Source organism: Empidonax traillii, unplaced genomic scaffold (assembly GCF_003031625.1).
Source record: "Empidonax traillii isolate 1590-97213 ecotype Southwest subspecies unplaced genomic scaffold, ASM303162v1 scaffold249:size1902748, whole genome shotgun sequence".
In the NCBI taxonomy this organism is placed as follows: Eukaryota; Metazoa; Chordata; class Aves; order Passeriformes; family Tyrannidae; genus Empidonax; species Empidonax traillii.
In genome coordinates this window covers 1,230,844-1,247,700 of record NW_020955442.1, presented here as the reverse complement: position 1 = coordinate 1,247,700, position 16,857 = coordinate 1,230,844, and the positions used below count along the sequence as shown (strand labels likewise).

Genomic DNA, 16,857 nt, shown 5'->3' with positions numbered 1-16,857 from the left:
AGAATAGTAGACCTAACAATGGGGTTTCCTCTGCTAATGGCTGTGGGAACCATGCACCCCTTCTTCATCAGTTCTTCTGTAATATTGCTAATTAGGGAGAAAGGTCTTTCACTGCCAATGCTGTGATGTTTCTTTTTCTATTCCTCTAATACTTTAAACTAGCATTATGTGTCAGAAGGATATGAAGTGAGACTTTAAACTCTGAATTGGCATGGAAGATCAAATTTTGGTGAGGAAATCCATACTAGCAACTTGTTGTTAGAGGAAAGTGAATTGGTAGTCAAGATGGAGACACATGGAAAGTGGTTTTCTTCAGTGACTGGTACTGGGACTGGTGATGTTCAGCATCTTTGTTGGCAACATGGATGTTGGGACTGAGTTCACTCTTAGGGGGTTTGCAAATGACACAAAGGTGAGGAATACAGTTGACACAACAAAAGGCAGGGATACCATCCAGAGGGACCTGGACAAACTTGAGAAGTGGACCCTCCTTTAAGGGTTTGCTGGCCATTTCCATCAATATGAGAGGTATTTGTAAACCCCGTAAGTGGGACTGCTTGTCTATGAGTGATAAAACATTGCCTCCAGATCATGAATTCTGAAAATTAAGCTGGCTGAAGGTAGTAGGGGAGGGGTTTTCATATTGCAAAGGAATACATTAGTATACCTATGTCATAGCAAAATCCCAAAATGTTTCATACTGCTTTTAAAATAGTCAGCACAAAAAAAAGAAATAAAGAGAATTCTCTGGCATCACAAGCACAGGTCCCACACTAGGAAAACAGGTGAGAGGAGAAAACTGTTATGTGGATAAATGTAAATTTTGGCAAAAGAAAGAAATCCTTTTTTCTTTTTTTTCAGAATTCACCCACATTTTCAATGTCTGACTTTATTGTACTGCACCAGCAGATTGCACTTCCAGATTTGATTGTCATGAAGGATAACCTTACTTTTAAAACAGAAGACATGACATACAATTAATTAAACTTTATAGCTGTTAGAAATCTGGTGAAAAACTTACAACAAACTTTTAAAATTGCAAATCTTAATTTTCTTTTTTTTTTTTCTGAAAAATGTACCCAGAAAATCCTTTTGTGAATTGGAGAAACCAACACTAACACAATTAGTTGGGATTTAAGTACAATCTTTCTATACGTGTTAGTTTCCCATTGCAATTCTAGTTGACCTGAATCTGTTCCTACTGGAATTATTTATTCTTAGAGTAGTCATCCCCACAGGGTTATCAAATCAAGACAGAAACATGAGTAAAACAGTAAGAGATTGATACAGAGGCCTGAGTGTCTGAAAAACACTTGAGGTTTTGCAGTACTTGCAGGCTATTTCATGGTAACTTTAGTGTCACAGACCAGAAGACATTAACGGAGAAAAAGGAAAGATTCTGGAGTAATCTTTGTGTGCATATGCATAGATTGTCAAGCAGAAGAACATCTAAATGTCAGCTAGAAAGGGTTTAGGAGGAAAAAAACCTTACTGCAACCCTATAGAAACCACTACCAAAGGAATCCAGTAAATATCTATGTGAGTTTAAATGAAATAATTTTACTTCTACTTTGTACAGCACTTTATCCTGTGCATGAGTCCTGTTGGCTCACTAGACAAATCAAGGATAACACAGTCTAGCCCTTAACTCTGCCCTTATTACAGCTGCCTTGAAATGTTTACAGATTGATGTCTTCTGAAAACATAGATATAAGTATTGATGTTTTTCATTCAAATTGCGAAGAATCCACCTTGTTGCTACACTCCTGGTATTTGAAGATGTTTTAAATGGTTCTTGAAGAACCAACATGAAAAGGATGGAAATCTTGAAGTTTGCATAGCTTCAGCGTACAGTAAGTCAAACCTCAACAGAGGTTGATTTGGAGCATGTAGGAATTTGTGTGATTCAGAAAATGTATGTATTCTACTGACAATAACAGTATATGGGTTTGAAATGGAAGTAGTTTTCTTTCATCAATCAGTTCTGTGAAGTAGGCTTCCTTTATATAAAGATAGCGATCTGTACAAATGTCAAATGTTTAAACAACCCTTTCATGAGTATGTGGCAATCCATTTTAATACCAATCATTGATTTTGGCAATGAGAGTGAAATCCCTTTGAATTGTATCGATAGGTTAAATTTGCCTGTGTGTTGTTCACTGCTGCAATAAGTGCAATGACTTTATAGTATGTTTTCTTATTTTTTCAACAAAGCTTTCCTGAGATGGTGATGCATATTAGCACACTGAAATGAAACAGGATGGCCGTTCACAATATTTTAATGAAAAAGAACATGCTGAGGCTCCTGTGTAATTAACTACCCCTTTGAGATATTCTTACATGTGGAGTAGATTTTTTCTATGAAACTGGCATTTATTTGTGACCTTTAATGTATCATAAACGGTCATCTTTCTACATCCTAAGCAGCACTGGAGAGCAATAATAAACTGTTGTATTGCTCTCCTTAAATGGTACTTAAAGCTGGCAGAGCTAAAAGGAAGCTGGTAAGTTTGCCATTCAGAAGCGAAGATAAAGGACTTATCCATTGCTCCCAACAACATTTTACCTCCTTGAAATTTTAGAAATACAATTAACTGTTGGGCTTTTCCCCTTACAAAATTTCTGGGACAAGTAGCCAATTATGTCCTTTATTATTATTGTTGTTTTTATTTCATTGGCCTCAGCAAGTGTTTAAAAGAAGTTTCTAATGCTAAACCTCTGAACCTGCTTTGGTATTATATGTTTCTTCCCTCTCTTCCCTTTTGGGAGGAATCTGAGGGCAACCCCTGTACCTGTGTCTGACCCAGAGAGTGTATATAAACCTGGGGAAGATTGGTAGGAGCCAAATCAGGGACATTTTTAATTCCATGAGATCCTGAAATGCCACTCTTCCTTCCTCAATGGATGTGCTGTGTCCTGTCAAATCAAGCAAAAGTGACCTCAGCTTCATTGTGACATTTTGAGAGAAAACTACTGAAATATGCACTGCAATTTTATGACTCCAATCAGTAGTGGTAAATATTAATGATAGGGTATGTTAAGTATGTGTCATTGTAGTTCAGAGATGGGGATGGCTCTTTGTAAGTAGAAAGGAGCTGTTTCTATAAGATCTGGATTAAATATGGAATTTAAAAGAAAAGGCTACAATGCCAACCTCTAGTCCAGTCCTGCAGCCTTTTACCTAAACAATGGCAGCAAATAATGAAGGCTGTGTACTATATTTTTAAAAATTAAAATGGGTATAATAATTACATTTTGTTTCATTAAAAGCCTTGGGAAGGGCTCATTTTAGGGTCTAAACTGACAGTTTATTCACATGAAGTATTTAAATATGAAGCTTAATATTTATGTGAATTGGAAGGCTATTATGCCTGACAGGATCTTTGTATATAAAATAATGGAATTATTGTTTCACATCATTGTTCAGATCACGCAGGTGTTGACTAACAGAAATGCATGCAATGAATAAGGCAGTTTGGCAAGAAATTCTCAGGAGCAAGTTAAGTCTTTTTGACTTCAGAAGAATAATTGAATGATTTGCAGCACGCTGAAGGATGATAGTAATCTTTTTTGGAGGTATGGGGGGTAAAACTATGCATGAGGTCATAGGAATTTGTCATGAACATTGGTTGAATTTCATTTCCACCTTTGGTGTCTTGACCATTGACCTGAGAGCTCTTAGACTTCAGGGTACACACGAAGTCTTGCTTCATTCAGCGGCAGGAATCCTGTACATAAAGTTGTTTTCTTGCAACTCTTTGGAGCTTTGGAGTTGTCCCTGCTGGGGGCTGGGCCAAGCACTTATCCCTTAGCTTGGAACCTTGGCACTTATTGCTATACACACTTCTAAAAATTCAAGTGTAAGTAAGTTTTATTTTCTAGATGACTGTGTATTTAAAAGTGTGACAGCCTCAGGTCATACAGCAAAGAAAAAGCTTAAAGGAAAAGGCTTCTACACTTCCTCTCATAAAGAAGTTGTAGACTGTGATGAGATCTCCCCTCAGTCTCCTCTTCTCCAGGCTGAACAGACCAAATGCCCTCAGCAGCTCCTCATACAGCTTCCCCTCAAGGCCCTTCACCACCTTTATTGCCCTCTCTTGCACACTCTCTAATAGCTTAATATCTTTATTTTGTTGTGGTGCCCAAAAGTGCATACAATATTCAAGGTGAGGCTGCCCCAGTGCAGAGCAGAGCGGGACAATCCCCTCCCTCGACATGCTGGGGATGCTTTGCCTGATGCCTCCAAGGTCATGGTTGGCCCTCCTGGTTGCCAGGGCACTGCTGACTCATATTCAACTTGCCATCGATCAGGTCTCCCAGGTCGCTTTCCAAGGCACTGCATTCCACCATCTCATTTGCCGCTGTGTATGAACATCCACGGTTGCCCCATCCCAGGTGCAGAATCCAGCACTTTCCCTTGTTAAACTTTATAAAACTGGTGATTGCCCAGCCCTCTAATTAGTATCTTATTGACTTTTCCTCTCAATTAAAAAAAAACTAAATGGATATACATGTGTGTGGAGATTGATCTGCACTCTGGTGGGAAAAAAAAAAAATTGCTGAAAACATGGGGCAGGGGAAGGGGCAGGGCCAGGAGCTGCAGCCTCTGCCCGGCCCCCAGCCCCTAGTCGCCGAGGGCTGTTTCCACGATACCGTGTCGCGACCGCTGGCGCGGGGGGCCGGCGTGGGCGGGTCCGGCGGTGACGAGGCGCTGCCTGAAGGAAGGAGGGCGCGGGGGGCTCGGCCGGCGTTGCCATGGAGCCCTTTGTGCCCGGCGGAGCCGCCTCCCCCGACCCGCCCGCCCCGCTGCCCCGCCGGGCCGGCGGCAGCTGCCACTGCCCGGGCCCTGCAGCCCTCCATCTCCATCTCCATCCCGCGAAACAGCGCTCGGCTGCCGCGGATGGGTTTTGTTGTCGCCGCGGCTGCTGCTCCTGTTGTGGTCCACCCGCTCGTTCAGGCCGCCGAGTGGTTTCTTTTTCAAGTTTCTCTTTGTAAATGCTGAAAGGAGAAGGGAAAAAAAAGAAAGAAAGAGAGAAAGAAAAAGAGTAGAGCCGCTTGAGCTGCCGCTCCGGAGAGGAGGGAAACTCGGCTCGACGGTGAGGAGGCTTTCCAGAGCGCAGCTGAAGCGATTCAAGAGATTAATTTGCGAGTGGGCGACAAAAGGTAAAGCCTTAAAGATAGATCGTTTGTTTAAAGTGAAATGCTAGCCTTCGCGGAAACTTTTGTAACTTGTTTTAAAACGTCACTTGTGAATGGCTTAGGGATGTTTTCGGACTTCAAAATGGTTTAAGTCTGATTACCCAAGAGCAAATAGGTAGCATAGTTGGCTACAATTTAGAGTTCTCGTTAAAGGCAATAAAGTAAGTGTTACACTTTAGTGTCTTGTTTCCCGAAAATGCCTCATGTCCTTATTCAGGAACACTTGATTTAGCCGCGGTTATTTCTTGTTTCAACACGTCTACAGAAAAGATTTAAGAAAATCAGTAGTTCCACTGAGATAAAATATTTCAACAGGCTACTCTTTCTTGTGCAAAAATTTATTTCTGTAAATGCATGCTTTTGAGCTTACAGACCCATTGCTTTGTACTTTCATCCTAGGAAATGTTCTCAGTAAATACTACATACTTAACTGTAGTGGTATCTTTTTTTCAGAGTATAGCCTCAGATAGGTGAGAAGGGGATTTGCATCTTTTGTAATAACATTTAACCTTCAAAGACTTTGCCGAGCTTTTCAGGTAGATTTTTTTTTTTTTTAGATGGCTCAGCTAATTTGAAATTCATTACAGACAGTAAAAATAATGCATGGTTATGACCTGCTAGTTTCACCTGGTGCTACCCGAGTCCCAGGGAAATGTTCAAGGGATTAAATAAATTATTTCGTGTCAAAGTCAGTTGTGTGGAAAATGTCCCAAAAGCTTTTTCTAACACACATCTGTATACTTGTTAAGGTAACACTTTATTTACTAGTTTGATCTTTTTGCTGAATTAAATGAAATATATAAAATGTAAAAACAAACCATGTCCCCTGTGTCTCATACTTCCTACCCACAAAAAGGTTTTAGAATGGGTTGTTTTTATGCATTATTCCTGACTCAAGACACTGCAGGAACGTGTTATTATGGAGTAATACTTTTTACTAGGTGACTGCATTAAAGGAATAAGCATGTACCCTCCCAAAGTCCATAATGAATAAAGCATATGACTTTGATGGAATTTTCTTCTGAAATAGTTAGTTTTTATCAGTTAAAGTAGGAAACAAAAGATTTTCTAGGTCTGACTGGTTTAACTGCTCCGTGCTAAAGCTAAATGCTGGGGCTTCTTGTGCTTTGGTTTTGCGTGGTTGTTTTATAATCTAGAATATTGGTTGTTGAAAAAATCTTTTTTCAGATGTTCCAGTCTTTAATAGACCAATAAAACTATTGTAACTACTTCAGGATTAAATTTTATTTCAAAAAAGTTTAGTAAAACTAATTCACTCTTTGACTAGTGGTCAGTGATTTAAATGCTGTGCGTGATTGATCCAAGCTTGTTCGTACTTGATTCAACTAGCCACCACAAACTAGTTTGTGCCACTAGACTGATTTTAATAAGACAGTTTAATTTGTAATGTGGTACTGAGTTGACTGTGGTGTCTTAAAGCATGCTTGTTACTGTGAATTCTTTCAGTAGCTTTTTAATTGGAGACAATTTGATTTTAGTGGCTTCTGAAGTTGTGTCCAGAAACTTGTTACCTTCCTCTCCTCCCCTCTAAGATGCGCTGCTTAAAGACCCCAATTGGTCTAGACTTTGGGAAGAACATTAAAGTGACTCAGAAACACTCATGAAGTGCTTTTGATGTCTATGGTGTCATAGCAGTACCTGAAGTTGTTTCAGCAGTTTATTCCAGTCTCCTTTTCTAAAGTCCTCCGAGCCAGGTGTAGAAATAAAAATTCAGTGAAGTCTCTAATAGAGTGTGCTCTCAGTGGAACCTCCCGCAGCTGATAAATATTTCAAGAAGCTGAAAGTTAGTGATACATTTTAAATGCACTGCTAAGCTGAGATATTTCATGGTCCTTTGCATACACATTTGCATTATTCATTTGTGCTGTGCAGATAGATAATGGGCCAAATCTATCTTTGGTATTACTCCACTGATTTCTGAGTAACTGAGCTAATTCAACCATATGTGTACATCTTGCATTGTGAAGTTCAAGGCAAAGTTGGAATTACTTCAGTGATTTTATTATACAGGTAAGAGTTGTTTATATGGCAACTAGTAATGTTCAGTAGATTAGGCATTTCTTCATTAAAATATTTGTAAGCAGAAGGTATAATTTATTTTTTCTTCTTTTCCTGAAAAAAACCCCATGTTTAGTCTTCTAGTTGCTGAATCCTAACATAACTGACAGAGGGATGTGATAAACCAGCTTTCTGTCATTGGTAAAAATTTATTCTAATAAGCTACTAAAGTAGAAGTTCCTGACACATTTTTTCTTTTTTGGTAGAACAATACTTTCTTCAAGTAAATGCTCTCTCTCTCCACATTTTAAGCAACCTTCTATACGTAGGTCCATGATGCTAATGTGCTGCATTTGTGCATGTGCGCAAATACATATGTATACGAACTGTATATATATCTTTATTTTAAATAGTTAGGGACTTGCTTTAACCTACAATGAGAAGCAAAGGTAAAAGAAAATGGAAAGCCTTGATCTAACAGTATTCACTAAATTTGAAATGCTTACACTGGACAGGTCATTCAGATGACAGAGTATGTAATACATTTGATAGAAGCTACTATTCCTACATTTTAATCTGTGTATGGAAGAGGTTATTGGCTGAGGGGGAGGTTTATTTATTTATTTATTTTAGGAGATAATGATGTTGTAGAAATTTTAATGACAAATAAAAATATTTATTTTTGAGATCCAAATAGATACTTTCAGAATACCCTTAGCATGAGATTCATCCTATTATGAATAGTTTCTGCCAGAGATCGTGGCCTTTGTATGGCATCCTCAGAATGCATTCCAGTAATTTCCTTTTGAAAGCTAACATGAAAATTAAAGCAGGAACTTTGTCCTCCCAGCTGTGAACACATGCCACACATCTCTGTCAGTCTTGAGTGTTCCAAAAATGTGTAGTTTTAAGAATCTGGAAGAAAAAGCATTTGGAAACACAAATGCATGTCAGTTGAAGTAAGACTCTACTTAATATATTCTGTCTAACATTTTCTAATGACAGTGTGCATGGCCAAGTTATTTAGCAAAAGTCCTTGATTGTATCACAGTTCAGCGGAGCAAATCAGAACCTGGGAGTCAATAAGAAAAACACCTATACATTTAGGATGCCAGGGTATTATCACAGTTGTATGTAATCCTGTTAAGACTAGTTCTAAAAGTCTTATTCTCAGTAAGTGGAATGAAATATGTTGAAACCAAATGACTTTCACATCTTTAGAAGTTGTCAGGAAAGCAAAAGTTGGGATACCACTCCCTTCTGTGATAGGAAAGGCTGTAAAAGTCTATTGAGACTACAATAAGCATTTATTGGCAGTTACTTCTAAAACTATAAGCAGAGAAATGTTATCTTTTTGAACTGTTGAGCAAATACATTAAATCATTTGGTGATCAGCAGGCAGTCAGATGTCATCATGTTGTTTGTTTGTTTGTTTTTTCTTGTTCTGGCTTCGTATTTCCTGGTAGTGATGAATACTGGTAATTTTTTTTAAGGAAAACTTCAGTTGTCTAAATAATATTACCACCGAACTGGTGTGCACCATATGTTATTTTGATCATATAATACAGAAATTAATACTGATTATTGCCATTCTCTTAGTGTTGTGCAAGTATTGTATAAGGATATCTACATCCGGAATGGTAACAAACAGTCAGTTTGGAAACTGAGGGCAGAAGATGCCTTTACTTTCTAGTACAGACTCTTGTTCTGGCACATGCCTAGGGCTATTTTAACTGGAACATGTACCCGTTCCTTGTTGGATTTGCATGAACAGTGGCTCGAAGACGATGTTGGCTGCCATGGGAGGAAAAGGATAGGCTGCTTGTCCAGCCTGCCGGATGGCCCAGCAGACTGCATAGTAAGTAATAGCATCTCTATTACAGCCTTGGTTGTGCAGTTCCTTGTTTCTATTTTGCGAAACCACTGCACAGTTGGAATGGGTACTAAATCCAAAGTCTAATATGGTTGAGTTAGCCTCTGCTGCTTGATTTTTCATTTCTTTGTTTCTTGGTGGTTTTTTTTGTTTTGTTTTTTTTTTTGTTGTTGTTGTTGTTGTTGTTGTTGTTTTTTTTTTAGTGAATGTATTGGTAACCTTATTTCAGCAGTAACAGGCAGTTGTATTTTGATTCCTTGCCTAATCTGAATCAGTCCAGTACTGAGTTTGCTTTTCTGTGTTTCCAATTCTTTCAGCTTTTTTAAGGTGACAGAGTTTATGAATGTGCAAAAAGAGACATGCAAAAACCTGATACAAACTCTCTTACATAGAGGATTAAGATTACTCCAACATCGATACTGTCAGAGGGGTGCTGTTGACTAAAATGTAGACAACAACAAAAAAGTGGTGATATTACTCACTTGTAGGTTTTTTTCCTTCAGAAAGGTCAGTATTTTATCACTGGGCCTGGACTAGCATGAACCTTCTAATCATACTTTTATCTTTTTTTAGACTGTCTAAGACGTTAGTTCTCACAAGCTGGCCTTTAAGCAATAGAAAGTCAGCCTGATGCTAGAAATTAACTTATAAAACCTAAAAAATTCTTCTCCTCTCCTGCAAGACATGGTTAATTGTCAATAAATAAATACAAATAATTAAAATAGAAAGATCTGATAGCAGAGATTTTAAACAACCAAACACCCCTATACCACTAGAAACAGTTTTGCAATTTTTTAGTTTTTTTTATTTTTTTCTTCCCAAGGTTACAGGGCTTCATGTCTGTCTTGCCCTGATTTCAGGTTAGATTTCTTTTGGCTCCACAGCTGCCTCTCTCAGTTACCTTTTTATGTGATAAAAATTGAATAGCCAAATTTCAGATTGAGAGTCAAGCATAGAAATGGCCCCATGTCAGCTTTTGTCAAGGAGAGAGTTCTCATCTTTGTGCTTTGTTTGCGCTCCTTTTCTCCACCTCGCTCTACACAGTGGCCCGGTTGTTTTTTCACTGTCTGTCTTTCTCCAGCATTCAAAGCCATTATCTGTACACAGCCCTAAACTGCTGGGCTATGACTCTTCCCACCTAACTGATACTCACTGACATGGGTGTAGTCCTTCAAAAAAGCCACTGTCGGCCCAGTCTCTGCCATTAGACAAGGAAAGAGATGGTCCTCAGTTCTCATGTGAAATTCAGTACCATTATGGAGGGAAGTTTGTGGCTGCTGAGTCAGAGGAAGTATTTTTAGTGATTTGTCTCTAGGATTTTCTTCTGTTTTCTAATGAAATCGATGATATTCAGTAAAAGCCGGAAGAAACTCTAAGATGGTTTAAAATGAGGTATCAAAATCTGCTGAAATTTGTGGAACTTGGCTGATTTAGCAGGCGGTAAGTCTGTGGTGGGTTGCTTTATGGTATCCTTGAAGCCGTGGAAGAGGCTTGTCTGAGCTGGTAGAATTCATAGGTTTTGCTGTGCTTTTACTTAAAACAGTCATGTAACACTTTCAGCAATTTCAGATGTAGTAAACTACACCACATACTGGTACATCTTGTGAAGGAGGATAAACATCACTAGCTCTATCTACGTAAATTGCATTTGAAATCATTCACTCAGAAGGATGTGATTAAAAGAGGAGGAAAAAATCATATATAAATTATGAAAGCCTTTGGACTTTCCTAAATAACTTTACAGCATCCTCACAATATTTATTCCCTTCTAAACAGTCATAAGGTTAGACATGGCATTGGAAAGGCATGTGCTTGACTTTCATAAAGCTTCATAAACTGAAGTATTTTTGGTTTAATTTTTACCAAGCACAGATGCCTAAAAAGTCATTCCTGGTGAGTGATATTCTTGAGCTGATTAATAGCTTGCATTCCCTAATCTATTAATTGAACAAACATATAGAAAATAATCTAGAGTATTTTTATTTTAATATAATTATTTTCATATAAGATTAATACTACATATGACTATTGAGTAACCCCTGCATTAATCATATTTCTTTCCTTATAATTTTTTTTATGCTTCACTTCCCTTTAGGCCTACATGCTCTGATCCAGCAATGATTTGTAATTTTCATCAGAAATAATAGAGCTTCTGTAACGGAGACTGTGTATTCAGTACCAAAATATGAAATGTATTTGAATTGTAGTTATAGAGGTGGGGAATTTTCCTTCAGCAATAACGTAATGGAGTATATAGATTTCTTATTATTTTGCCATAGGAATTAAGCTTTATATATGCCTTGCATTCATTTTTAGAGAAGGTCAGGATATACCTCCAGTCTTCCATTACTGCTATCCTGATGTTCTGGCAAATCATGATTTTGGTTTGGTTTGGGGGGGAGGGGATGGTGGTGGTGTTTGGGGTTTTTTTACAACTTTCTTGAATTTTGTTTTATAGACAACATAACTACTACTGTGTTGGCTTTTGAACTGTAATTTTGCAGTTGCTCTAGGTACCCTGTGCACTTTGTTTCTAAGAAATATTTACCACAAAAATAATATTTTTTAAGTGTACCTGTAAGTGGGTTTTTAAAGTGCCATTGCCCCTCTTAACTAAGCTTCTGCAGTTGTATAAAATGCCATGCATATATACACAGAGTGCAGAATTATATAAACAATAATATTAAAATTAGCCATGTCAAAATTAGCTCTGCATTTAAATAGGAACTTTATCTGGAATATGCATCTATATACTCTCCTAGGGCTCTTTACACAGGTTGCTTCTCTTTGAAGAGTGATGTTTCACACAACATAATGCCTAACAAACTGTGAAAATAACAGTACCTTTTACTCTGACAATGTGTTATTTTCACTGTGTTTAATAGTAGTTTAAAGTATGTTTTTAAATTAGTTTATCATAATAAACTTGTGCAGAATATCATAAATAAGTTGCTTCTAATATCATAGGAGCAGTATTTCAATTTTGGTACACTGAGAACTTGCTTTAAATTAGACACATTTTCATTGATTCAGTTGATGTAGTAGTCCAGAACTTGGCAGCTTGGTAGTTGTAGATCCATCACATATTGAATGAGACTCAAAGTACCTTTGCAATATGCTTGTGTGCATCTCAGTCATGGGTTCCACTGGGAGGGAGCGGGGAAAGTTTATCTTTTTTACCTGAAAACATTCCTTAAAAGTTACAGTATCTCCTTTCATGATATAAGCTCTTGTGATGACTTCCTGCAACTTGTATCTTTAGGCTCTTTAGTTTATCATAACAGGAATTTTTTTTTTTAAATTTTGTCAGTTTATTTGTGTGTCAGTGATGACTTGCACATGTGAATTGTGCTTTTCTAAATTGTGTTTGTTTGCAGAAAATGTTACCTGAACCGATATTCTGGAAACACCAATGATCTACTAAGTATATGAATTTATATTTATATTCTTGCCATTTGGAAAGACACAAGGCATCTCAGCCTTGCAAACATGCTTGGTGACATTTGAGGAAAAACAGGGGGAATAACTTTGGCTGTGGTTCCTTTGTCATCCATGTACGTGCCTGTGCACATATGAAAACAGAAGTGGTAGTGTTCTGTAGGATAAGATGCTTACAGTTTAAAATAGTAGCAAAATTCTACATACTTTGAACTTTAAGCCCTTGCTACCATATGCAATCGAGTAATTACAAAGCGCTCACTCGTCATCTGCAAGTGCTCACAAGTGGAGGAGGGCAATGGTCAGTTTACAGTGCAATTTGGGGCCATTGTTGTTACTACAAAGATGTTCAGGTACCAGGCCAGTAAGTTTGCAGCATGTGACCTAAAAGATCTTGACACCCCTGACCTGAGTTTGCACTTCTGTGCTTTTCTAGAGAATAAAATCCAGAAGTAACTTGGCAAGTTTCATTAGTCAGCTAAAAGCAGCCAGTGTTTCTGGGAGCCAGGTGAGATTCCCTTGTAGGCTAGATGCTTGGAGTGCTGACTGTCTGCCTCCACCATAGCATGTATAAGTCAGTAGAAGTGTATTGAGGGTACCAAAGGGTATGATGAAGAACATGGTATATGAATTTTTACATTTGTTCTCAAGCAGTTTGAGTATATGCAGTGTTAGATGTAAGTGGACTCCTTTTCTCCTAAACTGGAATGCATTCACAAATAGCACCTGCATCGACCTGGGTAAGGCTTCATTTTATCTGTATAAGCATGAAGATTAAAGTGAGTCTTGCATATTTCTGATTTACAAGGTTTTTTCCAAACAAAATGTGATTTGATTGTTTATTTTAAAATTTCAGATATTATTGAATCCTACTATTAGTTAGTTAGATAGGCCTGCTATCAGTCACTGTTTTGCATACTGAAAATCTATGACATTATTTGACTGTCAATATGTCTTTGCCCTGTTTCCTTCTGTGTGTTGAGAAGTCATAGGGCTACTGCATGGCTTCAACTTAGAAAGTCTGACAGCAATAATCTTAGCTGTTTCCTATTCTTATATTTAGTTTTTAGCATCCGTGTTATAATGCCTTAAAGTGGAAATGAGCTTGGCTAAATGTAAAGGCAAGGTGTTTAGACACTGTACTCGGGAATTAACTTTCTTCTGTTAGTAGAAAGTCATACAATAGGCATGGCTGTGGCATGGCTGCAGGATAAAGCAGGAAAAGAAACTGCCTGGTTGGCTGTGACCTCCAGATAGAATCTGAATATCCATTTGGGCAAACTCTAAAAGGCTTTATGGTTAAACCTGTATTCATGCCAGGGCCTCCTGACCTTGTCTTTACATTTCTAAGACAGAAAAGAGTCAGAACCTAAGTTTTAATTAATACTGGCTCTTGAAAAACAGCTGTCCATAAAAAAAGTGAAATTCCTATTTGGACATAGGTATATTCTCCAAGCTCTTACACGACCTCCTTGTGCAGATTTTTGTCTTTGCTTCCTTTAAACTTTTATTTTTAATGTCCGTGGAATGCTTTAAAAGAAAAATTAGCCATTTGATTATCTGAGGGGAGAAATCAGATGCAGATTTTAGACAGTCAGCATTGGGACTTTGCATTTTCTGATTGATTTTTCTGAATGACAGAGTAGGTTTATAAAAAAAACAAAACAAAACACACTCTTCCACCTAAAAATCAATATATCTTGGAAGGGAATTTGGAGAAAATGAAATACAAACATTGTAAAGGGATTGATCCCCAATGTTTCTTGGGATGGGAGCCCAGTCATTACTGTTTGGCAGCACTGTCCTTATTGCTTCAGGACAGCTTTTTGTCATGACGTATTTTTTTTTTTTTTTTATATAATGGAAATAATGTTCATTGACCTCATGCTGATCTTATGTGAAGTCTTGAAACATGCACCACTAAGGCACAAAATAACAGTGATTTTTTTTTTCTTTAATTAATTTGAGAAATTATCTTTAAAGAAAATCAGTTTAAAAAAAAACAAAAACCAGTTTGGCTCAGTTTACCAAAACACGAGCAGGATTCATGAACAGCTTCTTGGCTGAGCTCAACAGCAGTAGAAGCTGTAGTCAATCAGTTCTACCCTCTTCAGCAGGTGTAATATAAGATGATGGGAATTGCAACACATGGTTTCAGGGGAAACGTGGATAATGTGTCCAGATGATAGCAACATCAACAAAGTATAGAAAAACATATGGGCAGATGTTTGGCTTATTCTGTCTACATGGTTACAGGTACTTAAATTCACTATAATAGAGTTTATCTACTTTCACATTGTGGTTTTCTCTCTTACAGAGAAGGATTTTATGGCAGCTGTAATCTTGCAAAACAGTTCACCTGTTGCAGTCTTTTTGCAGTCTTAGCTGCAGGGTTTTTTTCTTTTCTTTTCTCTTTTTTTTTTTTTTTTTAATCTTTCTTTCCAAATTGAAGTGTTAGGTTTGGCTGCAGTGGGATGAATTGCTTTATGGCTTTGACATACAGCAGGGTATTTTTGCAGTGAGTCTGGATACTTCAGACCTTCACAGACAGAAAGAAGATAAATTGCACACTTTTCAAACTTCACCCTTAGAAAAAAAAAAAGAACCTCTAGGTTTATCTAATTGAATAATTTTTACTTTTTGGGGTTTTTTTCTGCTATGTGTGCCAGAAGTTTATTTAATCCTGAAATTGCTGAAATAGAACATCAGCTAAACTTGATATAAGAAATATTAAAATATATCAATAATTATTAAAAATATTTAGTCAGATTGTTAAATTATGAGTCATTGTTCTTTGGATCCATTTATATATAAGTGCAAGTGGTGGTGTATCCAGCTATCCTGTAATCAGGATGTTCTGTTGTCATGAGTAGAGCATCCTGTGTCCATTATCTGCTCCAATCTCTTTTCATTCCCAATACTAGAACTCCTTAAAATTCTAGATCATCACAACTTGCAAATTTAAATTCAGTGTTTTGTAAGATTAATTAAAAAATGTAACAAACTATAATTTTGAAGCTGACGTGAGCATTTAAAGAAAAGGGGGTTTCTCTGCTATTCATTTAATGCAGCATGAAACTAAAATCTGAATTAAACAATAAAAACTCAATAAATAAGATCCAGCATTTATTATAAGGCCTCATTATTCCATATACATAGTAAAATTTTCAAAGTGTAATATTTTCTTCTTCCTAAGCTGATCAAAATGTTTTTCAACAAGGCATTTTGTGTTGATGTTTGTAATTAGATCATTTGCATACAGTCATCATTAGAAAGTTAGCATTTTTGGTTGTTACAATACCATGGTATCTGAATTATCCAAAGCTTTCTCATTTAGAAATATTTGAAATTATAATTTAGGTCACATAGTTCTTGTGCTAACCATTAATTTCAGAGTTATTTCTCACATGACTGCTTCTCAAGCTTAAGCTTGTTTCACTGTAAGTAATTTTGTAGTCTCCATTTTAGTGAAATTCTAAATGTAGAATATTTTTGTAGGGAAAACATGGTTGCAAGTTATTTATGTGAAATCCTGTATGCAGATCAAAAAAAAAAAAAAAAAAAAAAAAATATATCAACTTCAGCATATCTCCTGGAGGTTATGCTCCCCTCTGTCCAGTCCTGACAATAATCAAGTTGTCAAATTTCATAAAACAATTAGGGTTGGCAGTAGAGACTGTACCTTGTGCAAGTACTGAAACCAAAAGGGGCTTCCTGAGCCTCTCTTTTGTCAAACACGAGGTGAAAGAATAAGACTTAGGAAGTGTTTGCAGTGTGTTTGGAAAGCTGTTTAAAGGGAAGGAAGCTAATTTATAAGGGTTAAATTTTCAAAATCGTTCTCTCTAAGTGGTATTACACTGTTGGAAGGGTTTACTCTTCCAAAAAAAAAAAAAAAAAAAAAAAAAAAAGTGAAAAGTGGTTGAAGACACTTTATATTCTGATGATGCTCTCAGAGACACCCCAAACATTGTTGCAAGGTCTCTGCCCACTTTTCATGAATTTATTCAAGGGAAGCAATGCTGTGTTTCTTTCCCTCTGTCTCTCTCTTTCTGACTTTGCTCTGCAATGGACATGAGCCAGAGAAATGTCTGTCTTGGTCAATGAAGGCTCTTGTTTGAGGAAATGAAATAGAGTGACTACAGTGAGTGCATCCCATTAAATTATTTCTTTCATTCTAATTCCACTGACTTTGCCTTTGGAAAGGATATACACTTTGCCAGCCATGTAATAAGAAAAATCGGTCTTTACCAAACAGAAATCAAGCTTTAGGAATGGGAAAGTAACACAATAATAAGAAAGCGTCAGTAGAGGTGAAATTTGGCTTAAAA

General features: G+C 37.1%; 1 protein-coding gene across 14 annotated transcripts in view; it reads left to right on the top strand.

Moving 5' to 3' along the window:
• Nucleotides 1-16,857, top strand: part of CTNND2 (catenin delta 2) — a 644,208-nt gene that overhangs the window by 207,567 nt on the left and 419,784 nt on the right. Inside the window, exon 1 of one of the 14 annotated variants that reach the window (XM_027889029.1) lies at nucleotides 4,827-4,991. The exons of 12 other annotated variants lie outside the window; for them this stretch is intronic. The gene's annotated coding sequence lies outside the window, so the exon portion shown is untranslated. Of the gene's footprint in view, nucleotides 1-4,826; nucleotides 5,164-16,857 lie in introns of those variants that run through there. One more of the 14 variants, XM_027889028.1, reaches the window with a different exon arrangement.